This window comes from Dipodomys spectabilis, unplaced genomic scaffold, assembly GCF_019054845.1.
Source record: "Dipodomys spectabilis isolate Male_0828 unplaced genomic scaffold, ASM1905484v1 ptg000002l, whole genome shotgun sequence".
Lineage (NCBI taxonomy): Eukaryota > Metazoa > Chordata > Mammalia > Rodentia > Heteromyidae > Dipodomys > Dipodomys spectabilis.
The window spans coordinates 51,854,831-51,870,105 of NW_024870679.1; the positions used below are offsets into that span (position 1 = coordinate 51,854,831).

General features: G+C 43.8%; 1 protein-coding gene across 3 annotated transcripts in view; it reads right to left on the reverse strand.

Annotated features, from left to right (window-relative positions):
* The window catches only part of Gpbp1l1 (GC-rich promoter binding protein 1 like 1), a 69,846-nt gene extending 54,982 nt beyond the window's left edge, over positions 1 to 14,864 (reverse strand). Inside the window, exon 1 of one of the 3 annotated variants that reach the window (XM_042679885.1) lies at positions 14,769 to 14,864. The gene's annotated coding sequence lies outside the window, so the exon portion shown is untranslated. The other 2 variants (XM_042679876.1, XM_042679868.1) reach the window with 2 other exon arrangements.
* Between the last annotated feature and the right edge of the window lie 411 nt (positions 14,865 to 15,275).

Sequence of the window (15,275 nt, forward strand, 5' to 3'; positions counted from 1 at the left end):
AGTATCACTATGTATCCTAGTCTTGTCTCAAAATTAATCATCCTCTTCCCTTAGCCTCTCAGTGAAGACATTACAAGCATATACCACACCACACCCAGACAATTACTTGACCATAAAAAGCAACACACAAAGCCGAGCACTAATGGCTGGAGCACCAGTGGCTCATGCCTGTAATCCTAGCTACTCTGGAGGCTAAGATCTGAGGATAATGGTTCAAAACCAGCCCAGGCAGGAATGTCTGTGAGACTCTTATCTCCAATTAACCACTCAGAAAACTGGAAGTGGTGCTGTGGCTCAAGTGGTAGAGTGCTAGCCTTAGAGTTGAAGAGCTCAGGGACAGCCCAGAGTTCAAGAACCAGGATCAACCAAAATAAATAAATAAATAACTAAAATAAATTAAGAAGTACTCCACAACACTCAATTGTACCCATATCCAAATGGTTACAATGGAAAATCTTTTATTACAATGAAAAAAACTTGGTACTATTTGTTAGAAACAGACAATACTTTCAAATACAAAGTTCTACATCATCCATTCCTTACCAAGTTTTATAAAAGTGCTTTTGCTCTCTCTATCTGCAAACTGTGAACAGAATCAGTTATATTTAAGTGCTTGACCTAACAATTTATTACTGTAGTTTGGATCTGAAACATCTCCAGAATTCTCATATGTTACAGGATTCATCTCAAATACAACAGGGTTCAGAGAGGACTGAATCATAAGGACTATAGCCTCATAGTGGCTTAATGCATTCATGGATTCATAGCTGTATAGGAAGATAATGGAAACTGTAGGCCATAGGAGGTAGGTCTACCTAGAAGTAGGTCACCAGACGCTTGCACTTGAATTTATATCTCTCCTTTCCTTGTGTGTGTGTACACACTAGAACTGAGGGGCTTAAACTCAGGACCTAGTGCTGGTCCTTAGCTGTTTTGTTCAAGACTGATGCTCAACTATTTGAGCCATAACTCTACTTCTTCTATTCCTTTCTTGTTGCCATGGGGTTAGCAACTTCCATCAGATAATGCCCTCCTGCTCTGGCCTAACTCTACTGACCAGCCCCAAAATAACTGAACCACAGACTATGACCTCTGATACATACATAAAATATATCTTTCCTCCTTTAAGTTGATTTACACACACACACACCCTCACACACAGTGGGGGGGGGGGGGGGGACGACAATCCTGGGGCTTGATCTCAGGGCCTGGACACTGTCCCTGAGCCTCTCTGTGCTCAAGGCTAGCACCCTACCACTGTTAAGCCACAGTGCCACTTCTGGCTTTTTCTGTTTATGTGGTACTGAGCAACTGGACCCAGGGTTTCAGGCATGCTAGGCAAGCACTCTACCACTAAGCCATATTCCCAACCCTCCTCATATATTTTTGTAAGAGGCAACCAAGGAAGTCGTGCTGTGGCTCAAGTGGTAGAGCACTTATCTACTCGCCTTGAGCTGAAGAGCTCAGGGAGACAGTGACCCAGGCCCAGAGTTTAAGCCCCCCCAACCCAAAAAAAAAAAAAAGAATTGGATCACAAAATTGGGTGTCAATGGTTCACACCTATAATCTTAGCTACTGAGATCCAAGGATAGCGGTTCAAAGCCAGCTTGGCAGGAAAGTCCATGAGACTCATCTCCAATTAACCACCAAAAAGGCAAAAATGGGGCAGTGGCTCAAACTTAGGGACAGGGTCAGGTGGCAAATAATAGTCTACATTTTGTCTATGTCTTGAGATTTGTAGAAGGCTAAGTAAAGATAATGAGGCAGAATAGATAGAAGACAGGGAAGTTATATGTATATTATAAAAATATATTTTATGATTTTATATATTTGGCTACTACTTGAGCTGACAAGTAGGTCTTGGCACCTATAACATGACGTTGAGGTTTGCAGGTATGTAGAATGAAGTCATCAAAAATCTTACCCAGATTTCAAAGAAAGTCTGTAAAGCCAGGGGGTAGCAAGTAGAGTTAAAGTCTCTTCCAGTAACTCCCCAATTCCCCACTGTGAGTGATGTAAGGAAGCTGTGAGTGAAGGCAAAGTTACAACAAAGATCCCAGGAACTCATAATATCTGCTAAAGAAAGCTTCAGGCAGGGAGTGAGCTACATGGGCTGCATTCAGCCCACAAGGATACCTAATCCCTGTGGAGCTCACATTATGCTCTTGTGTTTGACATGGGTACAGGGAGGGTCTGGGGCTGGCTTTGGTCATACCTCTTCTTTCTATTTCCCCATACCTCTCTTTTGGAATGGGAATGTTTACCTTGTGCCTATCTCACCATTATAAGTGGAAGTATTTAACTTGTTTTAATTTTACAGGGACTCAGCTTAAGAGTTGTCTTGAGGCCCCTCTGTACAGTATGTTCACAAATAAAATAAAATTAAATTAATAAAAAAAAAAAGAAAATAGAATTGGGTTGAAACTGAAAAAAAAAAAGAGTTGTCTTGAGGGACTGGGAAGGTGGCTCAGTGGTAGAGTGCTTGCCTTGCATGCATGAGGCCCTGGGTTCGCTTTCTCAGCACTACATAAACAGAAAAATCCAAAAGTGGTACTGTGGCTCCAGTGGTAGAGCTTTGAGCTTTAGGACAGTGACCAGGCCCAGAGTTCAAGCCCTATGACCAAAAAAAAAAAAAAAAAAAGAGTTGCCTTGAGGGCTGGGAATGTGGCTTAGTGGTAGACTGCTTGCCTAGCATGTATGAAGCCCTGGTTCAATTCCTCAGTATTACATTAAAAAAAAAAAAAAAAAACCACTAGCCAGGCGCTGGTGGCTTATGCCACTCAGGAGGCTGAGATCTGAGGATTGAGGTTCAAAGCCAGCCTGAGCAGGGCAGGAAAGTCCATGAAACTCTTATCTCCAATAAACCACCAGAAAACCAGAAGTGGCAGTGGTATAGCACGAGCCTTGAGTTGAAGAGCTGAGGGACAGTGCCCAGGCCCAGAGTTCAAGCCCCATGACTGACATAAATAAATAAATAAAGGAACTGGTATAAAAATTAAATAAAAATAGAAGCTGGCCTCGGTGGCTAGGCACTCAGGAAGCTGAGAGCTGAGGATCGCAGTTCAAAGCCAGATGGGCAGTTAAGTCAGTGAGACTCTTATCTCCAACTAACCACCACCAGAAAACTGGAAGTGGCATTGTGGCTCAGGTGGTAGAACATTAGCACTGAGCTGAAGAGCTGAGGGATATTGCCTAGAATTCAGGCCCCACAACCAACCCAAAAACAAACAAACAGACAAAATAAATAAATAAAGGTGATGGTACAGAAGGATTACCATTTCATAAGGCAGGTAATAAGTGTTTTTCTTTCTTTTTTCTTTTTTGTGTACCAGTTCTGGGGCTTGAACTTAGGGCCTGGGCACTGACCCTGAGCTTCTTTTACTCAGGGCTAGTACTCTACCACTTGAGCTACAGCACCACTTCCGACTTTTTCTGTTTATGTGGTACTAAAGAATTGAACCCAGTGCATGCTAGTCAAGCACTCTACCACTAAGCCACATTCACAGCCCATGAGTATATTTCTTTTTGAACAATGTCACCCCTTCCTTAGAGTTCTCCCAGTTTTTCCTTCCCATCCTCACTCACAAGATGTATATAGAGTTCATTTTCAACAGTTTCTACTGAGTACCAATGCTGCATTTGTTCACCATACATCTCTCCACTTTTGTGCCCTTCTTCATCTCCCCACAAAGACAGATAAATGAACAAGCCAAAAATTAAAATAAGAGGTGGGCACTGTTGGCTCAGGCCTGTAATCCTAACTACTCAGGAGGCTGAGATCTGAGGATCGCGGTTCAAAGCCAGCCCAGGCAGGAAAGTCCGTGAGACTTCTAGAAAACTAGAAGTGGCTCTGTGGCTCAATGGTAGAGTGCTCACCTTGAGCTGAAGAGCTCAGGGACAATGCCCAGGCCCAGAGTTCGAGATCCATGACTGACATAAATAAATCTCTTGTTTCCATTTCCTGGAGTTCATTTCAATAAATATTATTCCATATGACACAATCTAATAACTTCTTAAAGGTTCCATCTCTCAAAACTGATGCTTTGGCAATTAAAATTTCCACAGGAGATACATTTAAACAGTGTGCATGCCAGGAACCAGTGGCATGTAATCCTAGCTACTCAGGAGGCTGAGATCCAAAGATCATGGTTCAAAGCCAGCCTGGGCAGGAAAGTCTGTGAGACTCTTATCGCCAATGAATCATAGAATAAGCTGGTAGTGGTGCTATAGCTCAAATGGTAGAGTACTAGCCTTGGGCAAAAGAGGCTTATGGACAGCACCCGGAGTTCAAGGCCTAGGATGGGCAAAACAAAAAACAGGTAAGTTTTCAATTTCATGAACTTAGGACATTCTCCTAAATAGAAGTAGTAACAAAACTTTCTAGGAATAGCAATTTATACAAATACTAGTCCATAGCAGAAAGGAAAACACAAACACACAATTTAGGTAGCCAACACACACACACACACACACACACCACACACACCACACACACACACACACACACACACACACACACACTCTCTCTCTCTCTCTCTCTCTAGGTAGCCTAAGAGCCTAACCTCAAAGAGAATTTAACCAGAATACTATTAGGAATTCAGAAAATGAATGAGAGGCTTCCTTGACTCTGTAAATATGAAAAGCAAAAACAAAAAACAAAGGAAGCTAAGCTGTCAAAACCAATGTCAAGGTCACACCACTAGAAGAGCCTGCTTAGGAAACTGTTCCAGCTTGCGATGTCACCACAAACAACCACTGGAATGAATCCCAAATTGTCCTCACTTCTCTGTGTCTCAGTGGCACATCTTGGGGTAACAAGCTCCAGCTCCAGCTGTCTAAGACTAAAACTGTATGTATGTGCACAGCCTTTCCAGCACTCTCTCCCAGAAAGATACACAAAATGGCAATAATATAAGGAGATTTAAATGGCAAAAATCCAGAAATGGAGGCATGGCTAACAATGTTATCTGGTAACAAAAACTCAATTTCTAAATCAAAACAGTTCTGCATAAGACCGGTAGGCTAAAATAAGAAGATATGGTTAATATTATCAGAGGATAGAAATATATTACCTGATACAATCTGATACACTGCATTATGACTAAGAAGATTGAGACGCCATAAGGTTTTAAAACCAGCAAAAACATTTTATGGCATTTGTTCCAAAAGTGACTAAACACTATAAATAATAAGCAAACTATTCAGTAAAGACAACTAGCTCTGGCACCCCCAAAATCAGCTGGTTATGGTGGCTCATGTCTAACAATCCCAGATATTAGATTAGAGAGTGAGAATGAGATCAGGACTGAGGATCCAGGCCAGCCTGGACAAAAGGTTTAGCTAGACCTCATCTCAACACACAAGCCAAAGTAGTGATGAACATCTGTGATCCTTACTCAGGAGTTTGCAAGAGGCTAAGGGGTAATCTGAGGCTGAGGTTGGCTGCAGGAAAAAGTAAAAACAATGCAAATAAAAGAGGTGAAGTACTTCCAAACTGCACTGACCTTTAAAGGGAATAGGTTGTATGACTATAAGTTGCTGTTTGAGACATTAGAAAAAAACAACTATGTAAATTGGTTCCTATAGCTCATACCTGTAACTCCTAGCTACTCAGGAGGCTGAGACCTGAAGGATCATGGTTAGAAACAAGCCATGCAGAAAAAAATAGCAAGAATTCTATCACCAATCAGTAAAATGTTGGCCTAGAGGCATGGCTCAAGTGGTAGAGCACAGCTGTGAGCAAAAAAGCTGAGGGGAGGGCTGGGAAGTTGCCTCAGTGGTAGAGTGCTTGCCTTGCATGCCTGAGGCCCTGGGTTCGATTCCTCAGCACCACATAAGCAAAAAAGAAAAAAAGCCGGAAGTGGCGGTGTGCCTCAAGTGGTAGAGTGCTAGCCTTGAGCTGAAGAGCTGAGGGACAGCGCCCAGACCCAGAGTTCAGGCCCCACAACCAGACCAAAAAAAAAAAAAAAAGCTGAGGGGGAGCTTGAGGCCCTGGCATATATATGTGTGAATATGTATACATGTATATGTATACAGAATTGTTGTACCTGAGATTTTAACAGTAATGACAACTATATCATAAGATACAATTTTGCTTTTCTTATTCTTTTTTTGTTGACTGTCATGGGCCTGAAATGAGGACTGGGTGCTGTCTTTGAGCTACTCAAGGCTAGGACTCTACCACTTTGAGGAACAGCTCCATTTCTGGTTTTTGAGTGGTTAATTGGAGGTGAGAATCTCACAGGAACTTCTCTGCCTTGGCAGGCTTCAAACTGCAATCCTCAGCTCTCAGCCTCCTGAGTAGCTAGTATTATAGACCTGAGCCACCAGCACCTGGAGACACAATTCTGCTTTAAGTTCATTTTACTCAGAAGCATTTCTAAAAATTTATTCTGAAGAACAAGGACTGGATGTGCCTAAACTGGTAGAGCACTTGCTTGACAAACATGAAGCCATGAGTTAAAACCCCAGTGCCACCACCTCCATTTATTTCCAAGCTAAAATTAATTTTTTTTTTGGGGGGGGGGGAGAAGCTTAAATTCAGGAACTAGCACTGTCCCCTGAGCTTTTTTGCTCAAGGTTAACATTTTACCATGAGCCCAGCTTCACTTCTGGCTTCTTGATGATTAATTAGAGATGAGAGTTCCTCAGAGTTTCCTGCATATTCTGGCTTCGAACCATGATCCTCAGATCTCAGACTCCTGAGTAGCTAGAATTACAGATATGAGCCAGCTAAGATTACAGATGTGAACCAATGGTATTTGGCTTCAAACTTACTTCTCTTCAGTTCAAGGCTAGTGCTCTGGTTTTTCTGGTGGCTAATTGGAGATCAAGAGTCTTACAGACTTTCCTTGCCCAGGCTGGCTTTGAACTGTGACCCACAGATCTCAGCCTCCTGGGTAGCTAGGGTTATAGGTATGAGACACTAGTGCTCAGGCAAAATTACTTTTAAGCCATAGGAACAGACCTAAACCCTAGACCTCTGCTTCAAGTCCCATATTTGCAGTTTGAAGACACTTTGATTGTTGCTGATGACTATATAACATATGTAAAGTGTTAATGATAACATCCCAGATGTTTTCCCCAGAAAAGGAAAAAAATATCAGAATCTGGCCTATAGTGCTTATATAGAATGTTAAAAGTTGGAAGGTGAAACAAGAAAAGAAACCCCTCCCAATTTTCAGGTGGAAATCCAGAAATAAAACCACAGAAAAACCATCATACTTAGCTTGATTTTAACATATAATGCACAAGTGGGGAGACTATCTGGAAAAATTAATATTTGCCAGCCAGGGGCTGGTGGCTCACTCCTGTAATGCTACATAAAATCTGCAGACTCAGGTTTGAAGCCAGTCCATGAAACTCTTATTTCCAGTTAACCACCAAAAAACCAGGTAGAGCTTTGGTTCAAGTGGCAGAGAACCAGCCTTGAGAGAAAAAGCTTAAGGAACAGCAGCATTCAGGCTGAGTTCAAGGTCAGCACTGGTGCACAGACATGCAGACAATGACACACTATTGAACTAGATAGCAACACACTATTGAACTAGATGGCAAAGCAGAAGCAAATGCTCCACTTTACGTACTCTACCAAAGGGTAAATAACCAATACAATTATTCTGTGCTGCTCCATGAAGAAACTGCAAGGAAAGGATATAGATTAGAACCAATGAGCAAACCAGAAAATAAAACTGTCCCAACTGACAGAATTATCTGTACTCCCTCTCATTCCCAAGTTTCAATTTAAGCCTCTGTATCAACTAATTCCCACCCCTCCCCATAAAAAAAATCAGAAAAATCAGAAGTGAGAAACTGTAGGACACTTTGGTTTCTCTAACAAAGTGAAAGAAAATCCCTCTCTCTCTCTCTCTCTTGCTGGGTCCCGGTGGATACTCAGAAGGCTGAGATTTGAGGATTGTAGTTCCAAGTCTGCCAGGGCAGAAAGGAGCAGCAAAGTCACTGTGAGACTCTTATCTCCAATTATGCACTCAACACCCAGAAGTGGAGCTGTGGCTCAAAGTGGTAGAGTGCTAGCAATGAGCAAAAGAGCTCAGGGACAGCACCCTGGCCCTGAGTTCAAACTCTAAGACTAACCAAAAACAAAAACAAAAAAGCAGATTATTTCATAAACATTTTGAAAGTGAGAATCGTTCTTTTTTTGGTGGTGTCAGGGATCAAATCCAGGGCCTCATATATGCTACATGTTAGACAATACTAATCAAAGAATCCTAAGCAAGGGGCTGAGAAGGTGGCTCAGCGGTAGAGTGCTTGTCTTGCAGGCATGAGGCCCTGGGTTCAATTCCTCAACACCACATAAGCAGAAAAAGCTGGAAGTGGTGCTGTGGCTCAAGTGGCAGAGTGCTAGCCTTGAGCTGAAGGACAGTGTCCAGGGCCAGAGTTCAGTCCCCACGACTGACCCAAAACAAACAAAAAAATCCTAACCAAAGAATCCCCTCCCCCCACCAACTTTTTGGCTACTTCTAAGCTTCAAGGATGATTATTCAGAAGACATTTTTGCTTTTTTTTTTTTTTGACAGGGCAAAACTCAGAGCCTAGGCACTGTCCCTGAGCTTCTTTTGCTCAAGACTAGCACTCTACCACTTGAGCAACAGTGCCACTTCTGGCTTTTTTCCGTTTATGTGGTACTGAGGAATCCAACCCAGGGCTTCATGCATGCTAGGCAAGCACTCTACCATGAAACCACATTCCCAGCCCTCAGAAGACAATTTTTATATACTGAAACTAAAACTTACTATAAGTACAAACAAAAGCATGTAAGCTAACTTTGAATATAGGAAACTTAAATATTTTCCTTCCACCTAAAGCAACTTTCCTCATCCTAGTGTTTTAGCCAGAAATTTGTATAACATAAAGCAAAGCAATTTGACCACAGAAAAGGAAAACAAAATTAATGAGTATATTATAAACCAACCCATGTAGGCTTAATATATGCAAAACCCTGGGTTTTATCCCCAGAATCACTCATGCTTACACATACATATATGATTTAAAAACTAAAGTATGAGCCCAGCACTGGTGGCTCATGACTGTAATCCTAGCTAATCAGAAGGCTGAGATCTAAGGATCATGGTTCAAAACCAGCAGGGGCAGGAAAGGCCATGATATTCTTTTTTTTTTGGGTCTGGTCGTGGGGCCTGAACTCTGGGCCTGGGCACTGTCCTTCAGCTATTCAGCTCAAGGCTAGCACTCTACCACTTGAGCCACAGCGCCACTTCAGGCTTTTTTCTTTTTGCTTATGTGGTGCTAAGGAATCGAACCCAGGGCCTCATGCATGCAAGGCAAGCGCTCTACCACTGAGCCACCTTCCCAGCCCCAGGCCATGATATTCTTATCTCCTGTTAACTACCAGGAAACTGTAAGTGGAGCTGTGGTTCAAAGTGGTAGACCAGGGCTGGGAAGTTGGCTCAGCGAGAGAGCGCTTGCCTTGCATGCATGAGGCCCTGGGTTCGATTCCTCAGCACCACATAAGCAGGGGGGGGAAAAAAAGCCAGAAGTGGTGCTGTGGCTCAAGTGGTAGAGTGCTAGCCTTGAGCTGAAGAGCTGAGGGAGAGTGCCCAGGCCCAGAGTTCAGGCTCCATGACCGGACCAAAAATAAATAAATACATAAATAAATAAAAACAAAGTGGCAGACCACTAGCTTTGAACATAAAAGCTCAGGGACAGCTCTCAGACCCTGACTTCAAGCCCCAGGACTGACCAAAAAAAAAAAAAAAAAGTATGATATTCTTCAAGTATTTCTGTAAGTTATTTGTTGAGCTGTGTAGGGCTTTTTGTGTGTTTTTGTATTATTTTTTTTTTTCGATTGGTTGTGGGGCTTGAACTCAACCCTGAGTTCAAGCTGAGTTCTGTCCCTGAGCTTTTTCTGCTCAATTCTAGCACTCTACCACTTTAAGCCACAGCCCCACTTCCAGTTTTTGAGTGGTTAATTGGAGAAAAAAAGAGTCTCACAGATTTTCCTGCCCAGGCTGGCTTTGAATTATGATCCTCAGATTTCAGCCCCCTGAGTAGTTAGGATTACACACATGAGCCATCAGCACCCAGAAAGTTTCTTCATGTCAGAAATGTTTTATGGTCATCCAAACATTCCCAGTCCCTAACACAGCAAAGCATCTACTATGTCTTGTAAGTGACTGAGCTGTTTTGCTGAAAAATAAAAATAAATCCCCAATAGATCAATTAAAGGTTGATTACTTGTGTTAGCAAAAGAAACTAGTAAGACCCTTTAAATACTTGCTTAGTTACATTTGAAGTTCCCTGTAAAATTCAGTACCTATTTTTGAACTAATTTTTGATTTCAGGTAGTTGTGTTTGGGACTGACTTCAGTATGAAATAAAAATCATTGAGTCTGATTTAGGAATAACTTGGGGTGTTTGGCCTCCAATAGTACAACCATATATTAAATTCCAGATATCAACTATAGAGACTTAGGAGGTAGCATGGTGCCTGTACATCACCTAAATTCCAATACCCCCCTCTCCCCATCTATCTGCTAGGTATTTTTTGCCAGTCTTGGGACTTGAACTCAAGGCCTAGACACTGTCCCTGAGCTTCTTATGCTCAAAGCTAGTACTCTACCATTTGAGCCACAGCACCACTTGCCGTTTTTTCTATTTATGTGTTACTGAGGAATCCAACCCAGTGCTAGGCAAGCACTAAACCGCTGAGCCACATTTCCAGCTCTGCCCCCTTTTCCCCTATTTATCCAAAAAGATACAAGTGTTTTCTGTCTCTTATTTTTCCAGTACTCTTAAAGGTAGCAGTAGGGATGGAGGACATATCTCAGTAGCAGAGCACTTGATTAGCATGTGTGATGCTCTAGGTTCAATGCCAAGCAAGCACTACAATAAAAGCCCCAAACAACAGGCTCCCAGCTAAAGACAACAGGAAATACAATGACTTGGTAACAGACTGCCTAGGTTTGAATGTAAGTGCTGTTATCTACTAACTGAATAAGTCTCAGCCTTATTTTTGTCTGTCAGCTATAGAAGGGAAATAAAACAGTACTGACTCTTGGTAGGGATGGAGAAGAATGATGAAAGGGATGACATTGATCCAGATACACTGTTCTTGAACTAACATGTTGAATGGCAATAATCACTTTGTATACTTAAATAAAAATATTAATAAAAAACAGTATCAACTCATAAAAGTAATATAAAGCACTCTGAGCATCAGTCTCTCCCTTAAACCATAAAATAGACTACCTGCTGAAATAAGACTCAGAATTGTGTTTTATCTTTAACTGAACATTAAAAAATTAATCACAGGTTGGGGTATAGCTGCTCAATGGTGCCTAGTACCCACAAAGCCCTAGGTTCAATTCGTTTCAGAGGAAAAAAAAACAGTATGCATAATAAACATAGATGCTGAAATGTCTTCCAGACTTAACATTCCCAACTTTAAATGATTTAATGTTCTCTCTTCATTAGTTTTCTAGTAAAGTGAATTCATTTAAAATAACTGCTCCCCCCCATACACACATATTTCAAGAGCTCTGAAAAGACACTACTTAGAACCAACTAAATGTTTACACCACCATGTACAAACCCGATGAGCACACTATAAAAGAGAATAATGGAACATGGTAAATTAAACAGGACTCTAGACATTCACACAACAGTGAGACCAAAGGAGGAGAACACAAAGGCATAATGCCATTTTATCTAAATGAAATTAAAAAAAAAAAAGAGAATAGCATAAAAAGGAAAAAGATCTCATGCAAGTATAGTAAGCAAGAATGTCAAACACTGGGCTGGGAAGGTGGCTCAGTGGTAGAGCGCTTGCCTTGCATGCCTGAGGCCCTGGGTTCGATTCCTCAGCACCACATAAGCAAAAAAGAAAAAAGAGCGCTAGCCTTGAGCTGAAGAGCTGAAGGACAGCGCCCAGGCCCAGAGTTCAGGCCCCACGACCAGACCCCCCCCCCCCCCCAAAAAAAAAGAATGTCAAACACTAAGCAATTAACTTGTAATTTCATAAAGAACCTTAAATGATTTCTTTTAAGGCCAGCCCAAAAGAAAAAAAAAAGCCCCAGTCTTGGGGCTTGAACTCTAGGCCTGGGCCCTGTCCCTGAGCCTCCTTATGTGCTCAAGACTAGTGCTCTACCACTTGAGCCACAGAGCTATTTCCAGCTTTTCCTGAGTAGTTTATTGGAGATGAGTCTAAGTTTCCTGCCCCAGCAGGCTTAGAACTAGAATCCTCAGATCTCAGCCTACTGAGTATCTAGGATTACAGGTGTGAGCCACTGGCACCTAGCCCCCCCCCCAAAAAAATATATATATTAATCTAAGGGAAAAATAAACTTTTGTGTTTATGAAGGTAAGTTGAAATTGGTGTGCATGAAAGTAAGTTGAAAGATGACAATTATATTAACTTCAAAGTTCTCATTTTACAATTTGTGCTCTATTGTACCTGAAACTCAAGTATCTTTCCAAATACTGAAAACTATTTTTAGCTTCCAATCAATGTTGGAATGCATGTTGTTTACAAGAAAACTTCTGGACCTATAGCCCTTTTTTGTGTGCCAGTCCTGGGGCTTGAACTCAGTGCCTGGGCACTGTCCCTGAACTTCTTTTGCTCAGCAGAGCTAGCAGTCTACCCCTTGAGGCACAGCACCACTTCCAGCCTTTTCTGTTTATGTGATACTCAGAAATCAAACCTAGGGTTTCATGCATGGTAGGCAAGCATTTTACCACTAAGGCACATTCTCAGCCCTTGCCATTTTTTTAAACAAATCAATTAAACAAAAAGCCTTTTGCCACTACCAGTGGCTCAAGCCTATAATCCTAACTTAGTCAATAGGCTGAGATCTGAGGATCCATTTTCAAAGCCAGGCCTGGCAGGAAAGTCGTTGAGACTCATCTCCAATTAACCACCAAAAAAGAAAAGGCTGAAAGTGGGACTGTGGCTCAAGGCTCAGGTGTTAAGCCTACTAGCTTTGAGAAAAAACTTCAGCACCCAAGACATGAGTTCAAGCCCCAGGACTGGCATCCAAAAAAGTCACAAACTTATCAGCAATATTGACAGAAAAGACTTTAGAAACGATAAAGCATTTGAACAAATTACAAATTTAGTTCTGTTGAAAATTATAATTTTATTATTGATGGGATTTAGAGTAACCCGATTTTGTTTACTCAGCCAAAAATATGAACCACCATTATCACGGTGTTTTTCTACTAAGCATTATCAGTTTAAAGCATTCAAAAATATCACAATCCAAGGAAAGGGCACAAATCTAGCAAACAAAAGTATCATAACACAATTTCAAAACTATAAGTAACTACTAAAAAGAAATGCCTGAACCATTCTTACCTAAACTTTTAGGACGAGCAAACTTCATCAGCCTCACCTTTGGTTTTCACCTAGCACAAGAAGCCGTAAAGGCAGAGCACCAACGCCGCCCTCCCCCCGCCCCCCAGCCCCAAGATCAAAAGATCCACTTAATGTCACATAGGGTAAGACGACTAAAACATTACGACATGTTATTGCATTTAAGTTACCAAAGAACAGGCTACTTCCCCACGCTACAGCCATTTTAGATTGAGTCTTGCTTCTGATTTTCACCGGGTTCAGAGATTTAAAATAGAATAAAAATGCTGGTCAACTCAAGATCAACCAATATTTTGCTCGTGTAAAGGGGTAGACAGTGGATAGATTGACTCTAATTTACTACCCACAAGAACCCGGACGCCGGGCGTGAAAACTCTTTTTCTTCCTCAGATACCTCACAAGAGGTATCTTACAAGATGGAAAACAAAAGTCTGTGGCTTTTATTCTAAGGAAAGAAGAAAAAAAAAAAAACAAGAAACCCGTAAACCAAGCCACCGAAGCGCCAGCGAGGCGGACCGCCTGGAGGGCGGCCAGAGCGCCGCAGGTGAGCGTTCCGACCTGGAGAGCAAAGTTAAAAGTAGAAGCGCTCCCGACAGCCGCGGAGACGCTCGGGGGCAACACTCGAGGCGCGTGGGGTGAGGGGGCGCCCGAACTACCCGACCCCGGGGCTCCGCTCGGCCTTCCCAGGACGACCGACACCCAACCACCTGTGTGCGACCTTCCTCCAACTAGTTTTCACAGACGGCAAGCCAAGCAGCGGGCGGAGCCCCGCTCCAGGAGACTCCAGGGTCCCCCTACGGCTCGGTATCCGTAAACCCCCACTCACCCGGTAGCCGTGGGGCTACGGTCAAGGATAAGACGCTGCGTCTCACGACGCGTGTCCAGCTTCTCAAGCCCACAGAGGTGACTAGCCTACAACCATAACAAAGCTCTTCCCAAAATGGCTGCCCGGCCCACAAGGCCCAAGGAGGGGCAGAGCGGCTGGAGGAGGAGGAGCCACGGAAAACCTGGCCCCGCCCCCTCCGGCCCCGCCCCTCACACACACACCCGCTGGAGCGCACGCGCATGCGCAGGGGGCCTCCCGGGCCTTGGCGGCTGGGCTGGGCTACGCCGGCGCCTCACACGCTCAGCGCGCGACCGCGTGAATGGCGGTTAGCCCTTTCCCGCCCCCAGCTCTCCAGAGCTTCCGGCGGTGCACGGTCGCCACTTCAGAATCAAATCCTTTGCTTTTCCTTGCACCTGAGTTTAATACTCTTCCTCATCTGTCCCAGACCAAGTGAGCCAGTGAGTGTAGAAGTATACCAGTCCTTCGCCGGCCCCGTTCGTTCTTCACCCTCGCACATTCCTCTCAGGGAAAGCTCGCGTCGCCCAACTACCGCTACCAGTATGAGTAAACCAGTTTCGGAAGAACGTGTTTCCCTACCAGCGCACACCAGTTCCTGGATTCAGGTGCGCGCGTCCGTGAGACTCCAGCCCCCAGCGGGCCACCGGACCTGCTCCAGAGACCTGCGCGGCGGAGCCTGGCACGCTACCCGCCGGGAATGGTAGTTCCGGGGCACGGAAGGAGCGTTGCGGCCCCGCACCGATGCAGGGCGGGGTCCCGGGCGGGGTCCCGGGCGGAGCCTGCGCCTGCGACTGCGCCTGCGCCGAGAACCGGAAAACCTTTTCTCCCATCCGCAAACTCGTCGGGTAACGCACGACGTAAAGGGGCGGTGCTTGCGGAGCGGGAGAAGGAACTAAAAGTGAAAGCCTGGACCGATGGAAAGATGTTACCCTTCGGGAGATTTCGCTGCGGCCCTCTCCCTCTCCGGAAGCCTCCGGAAGGAGGGAGGGGGGCGGCTAATGGCAACCCGGAAGGAAGCTCAATTAACCTAGAATCAAGCCTAAACTGGCGGGAGTGCATCCTCTCCCGTTTGCCTACAGCTTTATC